Source organism: Neofelis nebulosa, chromosome 5, assembly GCF_028018385.1.
Source record: "Neofelis nebulosa isolate mNeoNeb1 chromosome 5, mNeoNeb1.pri, whole genome shotgun sequence".
NCBI lineage: Eukaryota > Metazoa > Chordata > Mammalia > Carnivora > Felidae > Neofelis > Neofelis nebulosa.
In genome coordinates, this window is record NC_080786.1 from 41,393,125 (window position 1) to 41,406,303 (window position 13,179).

The 13,179-nt window shown below is 38.5% G+C and overlaps 1 protein-coding gene across 1 annotated transcript in view; it reads right to left on the reverse strand.

Moving 5' to 3' along the window:
• PLSCR4 (phospholipid scramblase 4) overlaps positions 1–13,179 on the reverse strand; it is a 138,531-nt gene that overhangs the window by 84,990 nt on the left and 40,362 nt on the right. The gene's annotated exons all lie outside the window — the stretch shown is intronic.

Genomic DNA, 13,179 nt, shown 5'->3' on the forward strand with positions numbered 1-13,179 from the left:
TTATAAGTTCTTTATATATTTTGGATACTCTTTATCAGATATGTCATTTGCAAATCTTTTCTCTGATTCCATAGGTTGCCCTTTAGTTTTATTGATTGTTTCCTTCATTGTGCAGAAGGTTTTATTTTGATGAAGTTCCAACAGTTTATTTTTGCTTTTGTTTCCCTTGCCTCAGGAGACATATCCAGAAGGAAGTTGCTATGGTCGATGTCAAAGAAGTTATTGCCCACGTTCTCTTCTAGGATTTTTATGGTTTCAGGTCTCAAATTTAGGTCTTCAATCCATTTTAAATTTATTTTTGTTTGTGGTGTAAGAAAGTGCTCCAGTTTCTTTCTTTTGCATGTTGGTGTCCAGTTTTCCCAACACCATTTGTTGAAGAGACATTCTTTTTCCCGTTGGATGTTCTTCCTTGCCTTGTTGAAGATCAATGAACCATATAGTTGTGGGTTCATTTGGGGTTTTCTATTCTGTTCCATTGATCTATGTGTCTATTTATGTGACAGTACCATAATATTTTGATTACTACAGCTTTGTAATATAACTTGAAATCTGGAATTGTGATGACTCCAGCTTTGCTTTGCTTTTTCAAGGCTGCTTTGGCTATTCAAGGTCTTTGGTGGTTTTTGTATCTTTATTTTTTTATAAGGAATTAAAAAATTTTTTTAACGTTTATTTATTTTTTAGAAAGACAGGGACAGAGAGTGTGTGGGGAGGAGCAGAGAGAGGGGGAGACAACAGAATCCAAAGCAGCTTCCAGGCTCCAAGCTGTCGGCACAGAGACTGACATGGGGATCAAACCCAGGAGCCATGAGATCATGATTTGAGCTGAAGTTGGACGCTTAACCAATGGAACCACCCAGGAGGCCCTTGTATCTTTGTTTTAAAGTGTAACATCTATATGTAGTATATAGTCAGTTCTTTTTTTTTTTTATCCATACTGAAAATTTCTGGCTTTTAATAAATCTATCGAATGTTTAGTTATATTCATATCTAATTTTTAGTGGGTTTTTTTTTCTGGGATAACAGTACATATCCTTAACTTTTCACAGCCTATTAGAGCTAATATTATAGTACTTCATATTAATGTAGAAACACTAAAAATATGTGGGTCCATTTAATCATTTGTGTGACAATTATCATATGTAGAATCTCTTCTATATGTTATAAATTCCTCTGGGGTTATAATTTTTGGTGTAATTATTCATAAGAATTTAAAGGACTTAAGAGAAAAAGGTCTTTCCATGTGCCATTTCAATGATCTTTATTCCTCATGGATATACAAGTTTTCAGCTGGCATAATTTCCCTTCAGCCTGAAAGACTTTCCTTAGCATTTCTTGTAGTCCAGGTATAGTAGTGAAAATTTCCACTTTACCTTAAAATATCTTAATGCCATCTTTATTTCTAAAGCATATTTTCACTCAACATAGAATACTAGACAACAGTTTATCCTTCGCTACTGAGTTTTGTGAGTTCTTTTTCTGTTCTAGATAGTTGCCCGTTTTGGGATATGTAATTAGCAAATTTTTCTCCGAATCTTAGCTTATCTTCTTACTTTCTTTACAGACACTTTTGCAAACCAGTATGTTTCAGTTTTGATGAGGTCCAATTTATCAATTTTTTATGTATTGTGATATTGTTGTCAAGTCTAAGAACTCTCTGCCTAGTCCTAGATCTTAAAAACTTTCTCCATTTTCCTAAAAATTTTATAGTTTTACATTTTTACATTAAAACATCTGGTGCATTTTGAGGTATTTTTGTGCAAAGTATGAGGTTTATGCTGAGATTTATATTTTTGTCTGTGGATGTCCAACTGCTCCGGCAACATTTATTGAAAAAGCTAGGGGCGCCTGGGTGGCTCAGTCGGTTAAGCATCTAACTTTGGCTCAGGTCGTGATCTCACAGTCCGTGAGTCTGAGCCCCCACGTCGGGCCCTGTGCTGACAGCTCAGAACCTGGAGCCTGCTTCAGATTCTGTGTCTCCCTCTCTTTCTGCCTCTCCCCTGCTCACACTCTCTGTCTCAAAAATAAATATTAAAAAAAAAAAAAAAAAGCTATCCTTCCTCAATTGAACTTTTTTTTTTAACCTTTGTAAAAAAATCAGTTGAATAAATTTGTGTGGATCTATTTTTGGATTGCATATTCTGTTCCATTCATCTATGTGACTGCCTCCACCAATACCACACAGTCCTCATTAGTATAGCCACATATTAGGCCTTAACACTGGGTAGAGGGAGTTCTACCTCTTTGTTCTTTTTCGTCATTTTCTTTTCGTAGCTCTTCTAGGACCTCTGCCTTTATATACAAATTTTAGAATAAGCCTGTCTACAAAACAAGTTTTTTGGAAACTTAAGAGGCATTATATTAAAATTATACATCAATATGGGGAGAATGCCTTTACTATGTTGACTCTCCCAATACAATGTAACAGTATACCCATCTCTTTATTTATATCTTTGGTAACTTTCAGCATACAGATCTTGTGCATGTTTATGAAATTTATGAATAAACTCTGAGTTATCATTCTGCCTAAAATCAAGGCCTGGAAAAGACTACCTAAGTCTTATCTTCCTTGGAGTCATTGTAAATGGTATCATATTTCTAATTTTGTTTCCTACATGCTCGTTCTTAGTACATACAAATGCTACTGATTTCTATAGCTTGATCTGTGTCCCGTGACCTTTCTGAACTCATTCATTAGTCCTAGGAGTTTTAATTGGTATGTAGACTTATATTGGGATTTTTCTTGCAGACACACATGCCAGCTTCTTGAAACTGCGGATTTACATATTTTGTCAAAACTTGGGAAGTTTTTAGTCATTGTTGTTTTGGTTTTTTTTTTAATACTCTTTCAATCTCTATCCCTTTGTCCTCTCTGATAACAAATATTTTGGGTTCTTTGTTATTGTCCCATGGGTCCTTGAGGTTCTGTTCATTTTCTTTTCATCAATTTCCTCTTTGTTGTTTGGATTGGGTCAGTTACATAAAGTTCATAGATTCTATCCTCTCTCATTTCCACTCTACTACTGAACCCATGTAGCATGTTTTTTGTTTGTTTTTAAATTTCTGTTACTGTATTCAGCTCTACCATTTCCATCTGGGTCCTTCGGTTTCTGTGCTGAGATTTTCTATTTTCCCATCTCCTTGAAGAGAATTTGTAATTGTTTATGGAATCATTTTTATGATGATCGTTTTGACATCTTTGTGAGATCATTACAATATATGATTCATCTTGGTGTTGGTTATCAGTTAATTTTCTATCCTCATTCAAGTTGTGATTTTCCTGTAATGAGTGACTTTTAAAAAACTGTATCCTGGACATTTTGGCTTCTTTATAAGGAGGCCCTGGGTTCTTTTTAATTTTTTTGTTTTAGGAGGCAGTCCCCTATCTTTGGCCTAATTCTATGGGCCATGGTTCCAATAACCCTATTATTTTCAGAACCAATACAGTGCTATTTTGCTATCTGCTGCTTGCCTTAGTTTGTAACCTACAGTCGTCACTGGTCCCAGCTGTAGCTGTTTCAAGAAGTTGAAGGAGCTTCCCCAGGCTGAGTGCCTCTTGCCTATAGAGAAGAGATGCTCTAGCACATGGGACAGTGAACATTTCCCAGGTTGGGTGTTTGTCTTATTATGATACCTTTTGCCAGTGTTGCCAGCTAAATGACGTTTCCGGGCTCGGGAGAAGAGTCTCACGCCCTGTGGGAGATAAGAGCACTTCATGATCTAGACATGTGTGGTGGGATCCCCCTGGTTGACGTCCTATAACTACCTGATGTCTCTGGGAGGAAGAGCACAGTCTCAGGCCTGAGAGGGAAGAAGAGCACTTCCTCTGGCTATTTAAAGTCAGGGGCTCTTCCCAATCTGTCCCTTGTGATTCAATCAGTGTCCCCCGGCATTGCGGATGGGACTCCTGATCAGTCAGGAAGAGAAGTTTCCCTACCTGGGCCACACTCTGTTCTAGGCTGCCATCAAGAAATGCCAGAGCTGGAAATCTTCTTATATTGGGTGGGGATTGTAAGATACCGGCTGCTGTATTGTTCCCCCCCACACCCATGCTGGGGTCCCAAACAAGTTCCCCATTCTTTACCAACTTTCAGTTATCGTTTGCTGTCTCTTCAGTTTCCTCTAGTATCTAGAGGAAAGAGCATGAGGAGACAAATCTATGCCATCCTGTACAGACCAGAAGTTACATTTAACTTTTCTAGCATCATTTCTATGACTGCATAGTACTAAATTATAAAGATATGCAATTAACACATAAAGTGAAGTCTTGATGTATCCTATCTTTGAACAGGGTTGCATTCAAAGAAAACATATTTTCAATTCCAAGAGCACTTCAAAAATAATGTGCTTTTTATCAATGAGGAGCCAGACTTTTATGAAGCATGTGTTATATTTGAGTTACACAGAAAACTTAAAGGTCTTCTAACTTCTGTAGTCCAACATTTCATCATTTCTTTGCAAGACACTCTGAACTGAGGTTAAGGAGAAAGAAAAAGGAAAGAAGATGAGACAAGGAGGTAAAGCAGAAAAAAAAAAAGAGGAAGAAGATAGGCAGGAAGTAAGTTGGAGGCCTAAAAAAATAGCAAAGAGCTCAGTGGAAAGCTTATGTGAGGAAGATCCATGAGAGGTAAGGGAAAGAAGGCAGTCAACAGGGAAATGGGAAAAACGGTAACAAAATTCACATGGTGTTCTTACAAGAAGAGGAGATTAGGACATAGAGACACCAGATTCACGCCTGCACAGATGACCATGTGAACACAGTGACAAGGTGGCGGCCATCTGTAAGCCAAGGGGAAAGGCCTCAGAAGAAACCAAACCTGCCAACAGCTTGACCTTGAACCTCTAGCTTTCAGAATTGTGACGAATTACATTTTTATTGTTAAGGCCACCCAGTCTGAGGTATTTTGTTATGGGAGCCCTAGCAAACTATAACAGTTGCATAACTCTGAAAAGATACTGAATGCCACTGAATTGTATACTTTAAATGGGTGAAACTTATTATATAGAAATAAAATCTCAATAAAGCTGTTTCTAGAAAAGTACCATAGGCGATTCCCTCTCCCAGAAATGGTTACAAACTATGGGCTAGACCATGTTAACAAACAGTCCTGACATTTCTGTGCATGGCCCTGAACTCAATGCTGCTAGGTTTTGGGTTTGATCAGATGCTCAAGGACCTCACAGTCCACTGTATAAAACTGTTCAAGAACCAGAAAGTGTGACTACTGTTTGGAGTGAATCTAAAATGTGAAGGGCCAAAGCAGATCAAATTTTGCAAGCCCTCGTTAAGAAACATACTACAGAATTATGTGTGAAAGTGAGTATTGCTTTAGATTTATAAAAGAGATCACAAATTTTACAAATTGAAAATTAAAAAAAACCTGACGAATGCCACAATCATCCTCCAATCCAGAAATATTTTTATTCATTACAAAATTCACAAATCAAATTGCAACTGTTTATGAACAAGCAACATAGAAAATGGTAAAGCAGCTCAAATGATTGCAATTTGACTTGGCTGATTTTATAACTTTTCCGTTACTGTGTAATTAATGATTGCAAATTTAACAGCTTAAAACAACATACAGTTATTATCTCATAATTTCTGCGAGTCAGGAGTCCGGGCACAGCCTAGCTGAGGCCCTTGCTTAGGGTCTTACAAGGCTACAATTAAGGTGTTAGGCTGCGTTATCCTCTGGAGGCTAGACTGGGTGAATGTGTACCCAAGCCTTTTAGGTTTGTTGGCATAATTCACTTCTTGGCTGCTGTGTGACTGAGGTGTCGGATTGCTTGCTGTCAGCTGAAGGCTACCTGCAGTTCTTTGCCACCTGGACCTCTCCCTAGGTTCACGTACAGTGTGGTAGCTTACTTCTTCAGGTCAACAATAGAGAAAAATCTTTCTCTAAGACTTCTCAGCTAAGGTAAGAATGACATCCCATACCTTTGTTATATACTGTAACCTAATGAAGAAGGAGATACCCCATCTCATTTTAACATCCTATTGTTTTAGAGCAAGTCTTGGGCCCTGCCTACTTCCAAGCTGTGATAAGTGGTGTCATAAACTGATGTAATTGCAATGTGCTGGAAATTACTCAGTAAAATTATGCAATTACCTAGGTTAATGGCAAGATTATGTATTAGACATCACATCATGGCCCATAAGAACCTTGTATGCTCTTGTCTGCTGTACTTGTTTGCTCTTTGTGTGAGGGCAAGGTATTGAGAGGTATCAGCCTGAAGCATATATATGAGAGAGAGAGACTCAAACTACCTGGAACGTGAACCAGAGCATCCTATTTTGTGCCAGGCTTTGGGTAAAAGAAAAAGAAAGACTGTAGTGATTCAAAACAGGAGTAAAAATGATATGAAAATATAAAAGAGACAGAGAAACCATGAATACACAAGACGTAAGGATTCCATGGATGAGCTGCCCTCATGCGGAAGCCCTCTGCCAACTTCACGCATGGGCCTATGAATAACACAACATTCCTGAACATTTTTAAGTCCCCCTGAACAAAGGGAAATGACCAGGGAATCCTGTGAAGACTGTGGGTATAAAAAAGAGAATGCCATACCTGTCCATCATGTTAATAAACATTACCTAATATTGGAACTTCAGTTTTCTTATGTACAAAAATAAAATATTATTATCTGTGAACAATATTTTATCTATGAACTAATAAAAAAGTTTCTCCTAAAGGTCAAATTCTATGATTGTGTAAATGCTCTCAAATATTCCTTATTGTACTCTGAAGAAAGTTTGTCACATATTTGAGATGTAGAAGAAGCTGAATTATGGACTTTGAACTTAGAACAAGTCCTCAAGAAAACTAATATTGGGGAAAATAATGCTGGAAAATTAACCTGAAGAATATGCAGTTTGTTTACATAAGTACCCACAGAAAGAATTATAGTTATTATCTGAATTAAATATTGACAACTAGAAATACATCACAAATATTCACCAGTAGGGTAGGACAGCATCTATTTGCTCAGTATGGAAAATGCTAGATTAGATATATACCCAATATCCAGAAGTAATAAAACTTTACTTTCTTATTATTTTTCTAAGACATTTATTTCCCACTTAGAGCACTTATGCATTATCTGAAAGCTGTAAACAATGTTTATGGTGTAGTGTCATTTATCTAAATAGAGTTGAGAATCACGGATACATTAATAATATAAATAACAGTAATAATAGTAAAACATATTTATTTAATCATTATGAAAACCCTAAAGAGAGGGAATTATTACCCTTACTCATCAATGCTTAGGGAGGCTTCATTAAGGGTTTTGTACCAAAAGGACAGTGCCAGATTATCAAACCCAGGTCATATTTGGATTTCTGAAGCAAAAATAGTATCATTTTACATATTTCTTACATATAATAATATGATTAAATTCAACTATTTATATTTATTCCTAATTCCCAAAGAATGGATGAAATCAAACCACTACTAGAAGAGAGATTTTGCTGTTAATTCTCAAAATGCTGATTCCCATAACGCACTGGGGCATGAACATAAACTTTGCACTTCTTTCTTCAGTTGAAAAAGACACATCAGTTCCATACTTCACATGTGGCAGTATGTGAACTGTACAATAAAACAGGACAATGCTGGAAACCAAGAAACAAAAATGCACCTACCCGTTGATAAATTGGTTCCATGGATCTATGTTCCTTGAAGCCAGAGACCCTGTGGTCTCACATGTTATCAACATTCAGGTGTCTCAGTCACCTGTACTGGAACACTATCTGCCTGATCACTTGGCAGAATTCTAGAAGATTTTTTCCACAATTTGACCAAGTGAGAAGTTCTGGGATACTATACACATTAATGAGGAGTATGAAAAGTCAATTCTTTCTCTTAAGGAAGGGCTTGCTTAACTAGTACTCAACCACATTTTCAGTAAGAAAATGTAATAAATTATTATTAGTTCAAATCTGTGTTTCCATTGCATGAAGCTCACATTTTTTCATTCTGCCAATCCTAGTTCCTTCCTACATTCTTAAACATGTGTTAAACATTGCTCATAAAAATGCCACGTATGGTAAAACTAGAGAGTCAGTCCCTGGATATGAGTAGCAATTTTATAACACAGCAAAGAACAAAGGAATCTGGTGTATATTGTCCTGCAATTTCATGTATGCGCAATTTAGAAAAACTCAAAGTACAAAATATAAGCTCACTTCTGTTTGGACTGGCCTTCCTCATCTTTAAAATTTTTTTTTTTTTAACATTTATTTATTTTTGAGATAGAGAGAGACAGAGCATGAACGGGGGAGGGTCAGAGACAGAGGGAGACACAGAATCTGAAACGGGCTCCAGGCTCTGAGCCGTCGGCACAGAGCCCGATGCGGGGCTCGAACTCACATACCGCGAGATCGTGACCTGAGCCGAAGTCGGACGCTTAACCGACTGAGCCACCCAGGCGCCCCCCTCATCTTTAAATTATTTCCCAGTACTGGGCAACTAATACTTACTACAAATTCAATACTACATAGCTTTTAAATAACTTCATAATAATACTTTTGCAAAATGATTACATCTCATCAAAGTAATCCCATACATACATACACACACATACACAAATCAGATGCAAGAAAAGATCTGTTTGCTTCTTTTTTAGCAGAGCTTTACCTTGAGGTTGGTGGCATAAAGAACATACAAGAAGTCTTTTTGCCTTAAATAAGCAGTAATCCTACAGAAATTTCTTAGACAATAAAAGGATTAGTTAACTAGTTATTTTGAAAAACATGAATTCTTATCAAGAAAAATGCTGTTGTTATGAAATGCAAGAAAATATCCCAAATAATGTCAACTTAATTATCAATGTTACATAAACTTAAAACAAAAAACAAAAGAAATGTTACATAAACTTCCTAAGTACTTGTACTTACATGATTTTTGTTTGGTAAGACTTACCTTTTTAATTATATAGAAAATGGCACATTAACAATTTCATCCATCTTTTACATAATTACTATATTTATATTCACATATGCATATATACACACACAGAAAGAAAACAAATTTACTACTTAAATTTTCAAAATTCTTTTTCCAACAATCATTAGATTTTGTTCACTAAGACAACAGTTCTCAAGTGTGGTCCCCAGATCAGCATTACATTGAAAATATTTAGATGTGCACAACCTCAGACTCTCTAAACCTACTGAATGAGAAACTGTGGAGATGGGCCCAGCACTCTGTAATTTATCAAGGCCTCCAGGTGATTCTGAGGTGCTGTTGAGGTGGAGAACCACTGCTCTAAGAGATCTTTAGCCTAAGGGTTAGTTGTAATGAAAGTATTTCTTCTGTTGATCCAAAATTGAATAGAAAAAAATATTTTTCAGCATTTTTTTTTAGAATGGGATAGCAATTAAATAAGCTAAAAAACTGAACTATGCAGGTGTGATAGAAATCTCAGATATCAGGCTAATAATATAGAGTATCCTTTCAAAAGTAAAAGAAACATAATAAGTGCTAATGCCTTCGCATTGTTTGCTGTCTGGGTGCCAGACATGGTCCTAAGCACTTTATTTATAAGATATTTAATCCTCAAAACAACTCATGTAGCTTCGTACTGTTATCCTGCTCATTTTACAGATGGGGAAACTAAGGCATGGAGAGGTTCGCTGTGACTGTCCAAAGCATGCACTTGGTAAGAGGAAAAGTGAGGCACAGAGTAACAAGTGGCAGAGCTGGGATGCTAATTCTATTTTTTTAATGTTTATTTATTTTTGAGAGAGAGAGAGTGCAGGCACAGGGAAGGGGCAGAGAGAGAAGGGGACAGAGGATCTGAAGCAGGCTCTGTGCTGACAGGAGACAGTCCAATATGGAGCTCAAACTCACGAACCGTGAGATCACGACCTGAGTCGAAGGCAGACCCTTAACCGACTGGACCACCCCGGCACCTCTGGGATGCTAATTCTAATTGGATATTTCCATAGTCCCTAATCTTAATTATGAGGAAATTTATTATAAGCTTATAAAAAATTATTTTAAGTACTTAATTTTTATTAATAGACCATTTGTTTCTTTGTTTCTGAAGAGTAGTGCATAGGTATAAAAATACTATTTGTAGATGAGTGAAAATGGAGAACTTTGGGCCTAATCAGAACAATCCAACTGTTAGGATTTGGCCAGCAATGTAGTTTGCTTATTTATTTGTATTTGAGGCATTAGATTGGGCTGCACTCCCTCCCTCCGTCTCTGATGTCCTATATTTGCAGCACAAAAAATTCTGGTTCAAGTAAACAAAAGCCAAATCTGAATCATAAGGATGGTCACAGCCCCTCAATCAACTGCCAGACTCAAGCCAGTTTATATACCCAAAACCCCATGAGTGAAGGGGGGACCAGGTCCTGTTGAGGAAGGACCCTGAGATATTACTAAAAATATTTACTATTAGGGGTGCTGGGTGCCTCGGTTCATTAAGCGGCTGACTCTTGGTATCAGCTCAGGTCATGATGTCAAGGTCATAAGATCAGGCCTCTGCACTGGGCTCCACACTGAGCTTGGAGCCTGCCTCAGATTCTCTCTCTCCCTCTCTCTCTGCCCCTCTCCTGCTCATATGTGCTCTCTCTCTCTCTCTCTCTCTCAAAAAAAGAAAGAGGTTTTTTTTGTCTTACTGTTAATATTTCTTTCAGACTTCCCCAAAGGGACCTATGGCCTTTTACCAGCATAACTAACTGTGTGCATTGAGGAAAAGGAAATAATCCGACCATTTGGGGACTACTTGTCACTGCCTCTGAACTAATTCCACAAGACCCAAAACGTCACTGTGGCCATCAGTCAGAGCAGAGGCTTAAAAGGTCAGGTGGCTGATGGAGTTTTTAACTCTGTCTCTCAATGGGAGCCCATCCTGTGGTTATTCCCCAGCTCCAGAACGCGCAGTTGGAAGATATATTCAGCAGCTGGCACAATTTCCAAATTGGTTCCCTGACATGTGGAACGAAGGCTACTATGGTGGAAAAAGCCAAGTTGAAGCTACTATGGCCTCCTCTACTCAGCAACACAGTAAGCCAAAAGCATTATTCCATTCCTGGAGGTATCACAGAGATTAGTGCCACCATCAAGGACTTGAAAAAGAGTAAGAGTGGTGATTCCCACCACATCTCCATTCGACTCACCTATGTGGCCTGTGTAGAAGACAGATGGATCTTGGAGAAGGTCAGCGGATTGTCATAACTTTAGCCAGATGCTGACTCCAAATGCAGCTGCTGTACCAGATATGGTTTCATTGCTTGAGCAAATCAACCCATCTTTGGGTACCTGGGATGCAGCTACTGATATGGCAAATGTCTTTTTCTCTATCCCTGTCCATAAGGTCCACCAGAAAAGCAGTTTGCTTTCAGTTGGCAAGGCCAGCAATACACCTTCACTGTACTACCTCAGGGGTATATCAACTTTCTAGCCCTGTGTCATAATTGAATTTATAGGGATCTTTATCACTCTTTCCTTCCATAAGACATCACACCAGTCCATTACATTGAGGACATCATGCTGATTGGACCTAGTAAGCAAGAAGTAGCAACTATTCTAGACTTACTAGTAAGACATTTGCTATCAGAGGATAGGAAATAAATCCAACAAAAATTGGGTCTTTTACCTCAGTGAAATTTCTAGTGGGTCAGTGCTATAGGGCATATTGAGATATCCTTTCAAAGGTGAAGGATAACCTGTCGCCTCTGGCCCCCCCTACAACAACAAAATACGTGCACAATGCCTAATGGGACTCAGGATTTTATTTTATTTTTTATTTATTTATTTTTTTTTTTAATTTTTTTTTTCAACGTTTTTTATTTATTTTTGGGACAGAGAGAGACAGAGCATGAACGGGGGAGGGGCAGAGAGAGAGGGAGACACAGAATCGGAAACAGGCTCCAGGCTCCGAGCCATCAGCCCAGAGCCTGACGCGGGGCTCGAACTCACGGACCGTGAGATCGTGACCTGGCTGAAGTCGGATGCTTAACCGACTGTGCCACCCAGGCGCCCCTGGGACTCAGGATTTTAGAGGCAACATATTCCTTATTTGGAAGTGTTACTCCAGTCCATTTACTGAGTGACCTGAAAGGCTGCTAGTTTTGAGGAGGACCCGGAACAAGAGAAGGCTCTGCAACAGGTCCAGGCTGCTATAAAAGTTACTCTGCCACTTGGGTCATATGATCCAGCACATCCAATGGAACTTGAACTGTCAGTGGTAGATAGGAATGCTGTTTGGAATCGCTGGCAGAATTCACCTATAAGTGAATTTCTCTGCAGGCCCTTAGAATCCTGCCATCCTTTGCAGAGAAATACTCTCCTTTTGAAAAATAGCTCTTGGCTTGCTATGAGATTTAGTAAAGGCACCCAGTCACCATGAGACGTAAACTACCCATCATGAATTGGACGTCACCTGACTTAGCAAGCCATAAAGTTGGATGTGCCCTGCAGCACACTATCATCAAATGGAAGTAGTACATGCAGTGGGCCCGTGCTCATGGAATTCACCACCATTGCCATGTTCCTCAGCATCCTGAAGCAGTTGGCTTGATCAAAATGATGGAGTGGCCTTTTGAATACTTGGTGATAGCACTGAGTGGCAATGCCCTGCAACTCTAGGGTAAGCTTCTCCAGGAGGCTGTATATACTTAGAATCAGCATCTAATATATGGTACTGTTTTTCCTATCATCAGGATTCTTGAGTCCAGGAATCAAGGGGTGGAAATGGGAATCGCACCACTCACGATTACCCACAGTGACCCATTAGCAAAATTTCTACTTCGGTTTTGCAACCTTATGCTCTGCTGGCCTAGAAGCCTGAGTACCAGAATGAGGAATGGTTATACCAGGAAACAAAGTAATGATTCAACTGAACTAAAAGTTAAGACTGCCACTCTGGCATTTGGACTCTTTATGCCTTTAAATCAAGGCAAAGAAAGGAATTAGTGTGTCAGTTGAAGTGAATAATCCTGGCTACCTAGGGGAAATTGGACTGATATTCAACAATGGAGGGAAGGAAGAGTATCTCTGTAATACAGAAGATACGTTAGGACATCTCTTCGTATTACTGTGGCTGTACATTAAAGTCAATGGAAAACTAAAATGACCCAATCCAGACATGACTACTAACGTCCCACATCTTTTAGGAATGAATGTTTGTGTAATTCCACTAGGTAAAGAACCACGA